This window comes from Otolemur garnettii, unplaced genomic scaffold (assembly GCF_000181295.1).
Source record: "Otolemur garnettii isolate 467f Iridium unplaced genomic scaffold, OtoGar3 scaffold00012, whole genome shotgun sequence".
Taxonomy (NCBI): Eukaryota; Metazoa; Chordata; class Mammalia; order Primates; family Galagidae; genus Otolemur; species Otolemur garnettii.
Window position 1 is genome coordinate 20267584 of NW_003852407.1, and position 5015 is coordinate 20272598.

Genomic DNA, 5015 nt, shown 5'->3' on the forward strand with positions numbered 1-5015 from the left:
ATAGATTCACCATTCTGAATATAAAATTCTAAAACCTATAGATCTCTAGAAACGCAAAGCTGTTTTTTCCCTCTATAATTTATTTGGCAGCTGTACCAGACCTGCACAAAATTTTTGGTGGCAAAAATCTGGACTGAACTGAAAAAAAAATTTCTTGAGCTCAAATTTCCTTTCAATCCACTTACTCAACTGACTAGTCATCACACTGATGAACATTTTAAACCTAATGTGTCCCCAAAATTTACCTGTTTAGAGCTTTCAGAAAGTTTTGAGGATCAAGAACTGAAAAGATTAAATTTCCAAAAGGAAAAGCACCAGCTATGGCCACAGTTTCCCAGGGAGCATTTGAAGATACTGGACACAGGTTAGATGCTTAGAATCCTGGATCTGCCCAGCAGAAGGCCAAGAGAGAAAATGGCAGAGCTTTGAATAATTGTTTAGGCCTGGAGTAACAAAATTAGAAATACGAGGAATTTCACGTACGTCTGCTACTTTCCTCCAAATCATTTGTTGAATTCTAAAGTTTTATGGAGCAAGAAGCTCATGACTAAGGCAAATCCCTCTGATAAACAGAGAGGAGTTTCCAGTCTCACTCAGCGCAGGAACAAAGACTCACCAGGGGCAGGAGCCACAGCAAACATACCAGGAACTTCTGTTAAAAGCCCTGGAAAGTAACCAGAGACTTGAAATTTTAATTAGGGCGTTCAGGGAAGGCCTCACTGACAGAAGGATCAAAACTTGAAGGAGGGAACAAGCAATGTGACTGAGGGGAGAGCATTCCATGCAGAAATGAAAGGCAGGGGGAATGTGCCAACATCTTCAAGGATCAGCAAAGAGTCCCATGGGGCTAGAGCGTAGTGCAGGAAGGGAGGGTGGGCAGAGTGGGAGTCAGAGAGGTCCACAGTGCATTGTGTAAGGCCCTGTGGACCACTGAACATATTTTGAATTTGAGCTAAATGAAATAAGAATTCTTGGGAGTATTTTTTTAAATTGTTTCTCTTTTCGAACAATTCCAGAAGAGTTTTTGAGTACAGAAATGTCATGATTCAACTTATTTATTAATAGAGACAATCCAGCTGCTGGGTAGAGAATAGAATTAAGCAAGGAATGTTGGCAGCAGAAAGACCAATTAAGAGAATTTTGGAACAAACCAGGTGAGGGATGCCAGTGGTTTGGATCATGATGGTATTAATGGAGATGGTGATAATGGGGTGGATTCCAGGTAGATTGCTAAGATTTGCTGGCTGACTGGATTCAGAACATATAAGAGAAAAACAAGAGCCAAAGAATTCTGCAAGAGGTTTTGTCCTAAATGACTAAAAGAATGGAGCTGCCATTAATTGAAAGGCAAAATGATTCTTGTGTGGACTGAGATTAAGTGCTCAGAATTAGAAAGATGAATTTTGCAATGCCTACTAGAAATCTAAGTTAAGGTTTCTTGTAGGCAGTTGGACCCCAAGTTCAAGGGAGAGATCTGAAAGAGAGCTTTAGATCTGTAGTCAGTGGCATAGAAATAGTGTGTAAAGTCAGAAGATTGAGAGCAAAAAGAGAGTGAGTGTAGATAAAACCAGAATAAAGGTCCAACAACTGAATCCTGGAGCACTGCATTATTGAAAATTATGGAAAAGAGCTCGGTGCCTGTAGATCAGTGAGTAGGGCACCAGGTACATGCACTGGAGGTGGTGGGTTTGAGCCCAGCCCAGGCCTGCTAAACAACAATGACAACTGCAACCAAAAAATAGCCAGGCATTGCAGCAGATGCCTATAGTCCCAGCTACTTGGGAGGCTGAGGCAAGAGAATTGCTTAAGCCCAGAAGTTTGAGGTTGCTGTGAGCTATGATGCCATGGCACTTTACCTAGGGTGACATGGTGAGACTGTGTCTCAAAAAAAAAAAAAATGGTGAAGAAGAGAAATTAATAAGGTAGAGAAAGAAAAATAGAAAAATAGAAGCCAAGTGAAAAATGAGTACACCAACTTTTTGTAACTGAGATGATAAGATTAAGCTGGAAAATAACCATTAGATTTTACAAATGAAAAAATACTGAAAGGGAAGAAACTGAAGACAGTAAAACAGCTTTTTCCAGAATTTTTTACATAAAGGAGGGAAGAGAAATAGGTTGTGGTAGCCAGCGGGAGAAATGGGGTATAGAGAGGTAGGTATTTCTGTTGGTTTGGTTCATATACTATTGGGGAAATCGAGATGGAGTAAAACGATAATGTAGGGCAGAAGGAGGAAGATTGGTAGGCCAGTGTCTTTAAACTGGTGGAAGCAGATGGGAACGAATACACAAGTGGGGAGACTGCCCTTGGCCATGAAAGGGGCAGTTTTTCCATTGTGGAGAAGAAAAGGCCATATAGACAGCACAGAGGCAGGTAGATGGATAGATGTGGAGACACTTGTACAAGTTCTTGATAATTTCCATTTTTTCTGTGAAAGAGGAAGCAAAGTCAGTAATAGGAAGTGAGAATGAAAGAGGATCTATAGGTGGTTTGAAAATATTGCCAAGGGTAATGAAGAATTGACTGAACAAATAGAGTAAGACTGCAGGGCAATATTAAGGCCCACCTGAGGGGCTAACCACAAGCTCACAGTGAGACTCCTGAGCCTGGACGTGACTTTATCTCTAGCCACATTGAGCTGTGAGCAGGAGCCTGCAACGTGGGGAGTTATATTTAATCAGGGAGTAACTTCGACAATGGAGGGTGATGAAGTTACTGGGGACAATGATGGAGTAGAGGTGTACACAAAAGGTGACTGTGAGGACTGTAATGATTATCAGGAAACATAACCTAGAGGAGGAGGACATGGGGTCAAACAGGAGGGAGAAAAATAAAAGTCTGGTAGAATCTCCAGATGTAGATCATAGTGCAGTCTAATATGTACAGAGGTAGATAATAGCACAGTCTGGATAATAGAGGGATTGAGCTGTGAAAGTAGAAGGTGGTCATTGGGTGGAGTGCTTGAGATTGAGATTTATGGAGTAGTGACGATGCCTAGTAATGGTAAGTCTAAAGGAGGACTCTGGGGTGAATAATCAAGGGGAATAATTAAGGATAATTAAGGACATTATCCTTCACCTGGGAGAAATTCAAAGCAACGAGGGACTAGATGTTTTAAAATGATCTTCTATGTGTGTATTAGTTTTCTATTGCTGCTATAACAAGTTATGACACATTCAGTGGCTTAAAATGACATGACTTTGCTGTCTATAGTTCTATAGGTCAGAAGTCTTATGAGCATCCCAGGAGGTCAAAGCTGAGGTATTGGAAGGGCTTGTTCTTATCTGCAGGCTCTAGGGGAGAATATTTTTTCTTTCCTTCATCAGCTTCTAGAAGCTGCTTACATTCCTTGGTTCATAGAATTATCATCTTTGCAGCCAGCAAAGTGGGTCTTATGTCCTGTAACTCTGACATTGCTCCTATCATCACATCTTCTTCTCTGGCTCTGACTTCTGCCTCCTTCTTCTACGTTCAAGGACCCTTGTGATTACATTGGGCCACTCAGATAATACAGAGTCATCTCCCTTTTGTTTTTATTCTTTTGCAACAGAGTCTTACCAGGTCACGTTGGGTAGAGTGCCATGGCATCATCATAGCTCACAGCAACCTCAGACTCCTCAGTTCAAGAGCTCCTCTTGTCTCAGCCTCACATATAGCTAGGACTATCCACCACAATGCCCAGCTACTTTTTCTAATTTTTTTTTTTTTTTTTGTAGTAGAGATGTGGATCTCACTCTTGCTCATGCTGGTGTCCAACTCCTGAACTCAGGCAATCCACCTATCTTGGTTTCCTAGAGTGCTAAGATTACAGGTGTGAGCCATAGCACCCAGCCTATCTTCCTTTTGGAAGGCCAGCTTGGTAAGCAACCTAATCCATCTGATACGTTTATCATATAATGTTACATATCTTCAGGGTCTGATGATTAGAAAATGGGAATTTTCAAGGAGGCCATTATTCTGTCTACCATAGTGTAGACATTGAAGTCATCAAGAGTTGTGAGAGGAGTGGAGTTCTAAAGAGTATGACAGGGAACCAGATCCTTACCTTGGTATGGAACCTGCAGATGACTACAGAAGGAGGCTTAGAGTGGGTGCGATAGTCTGCCAGCTTGAGATTCAATGCCAGGAGATGTGGTATTCAGGGTAGTAAGAGAAAGAATTATTTGAAAATAGAAATGAGAAGCAAAGAGCCCACCTATTTTACCTCCAGCTCCAACAGTCTTAGAGGCTTTATATGTAAAAGTTCCTAGTGAAAGGGCTTGTGTCCATTAGACCAAAAGCTGTAAAAAATAAATAAATAAGAGGCTGAGACTATAACAGATTCTGCTGGGTTTAAGAGTGAACAGTGGAAGGGTTCTGGGATTTAGGATAGAATCAGCAAAGGGTATGTCTGCAGTCTAATGGGGAAGAGATTCCAGGGGAAGAGGGATGTCCCAGCAAACCAAGAATTTTGGGAGGGGGGGACTGAGATGAATAGGATAAAGATTCTATAAAGATTAGTCCTATGACCTCCGAATGGATAATGTTAAGACACAGTGAAGGGTGGGTGAGGGAAGGAAAGTCTTGTTAGGGGCATGGAAATTTCTGGGGTTTCTATCTGACTTCTGGTGGAGATATGGAGCAAGCAAAGTGGTTGTTTCTTTCAAAACTCGGGAGGTTTCCACTTGAATGCTGCTAGTAAAGGACAGTAGAGGTAACATTATATTAAGGTTGATAAGATAATAGCCTGAGACACATTAGAAATAAGTCTGTATGTACTATTACATATTACCTAATTACTGTTGAATGTTTGCTATGTCCTAGACACTGTTATAAATATGCAAGTGTAAGTAAATATAATTGTTATGTATGCTATATTTACCTAAGCATTACTAAAATTTTTGAAGTAGTTCATTGTTATCTCAATTGTATAGAAGAGGAATTTGTTTCTTATTAATCAAAAGCTGCATATCTGGGGGGGGGCTATTCTCCCTTATCCAATTCTAATAATATTATTCTACTATAATATTACTAA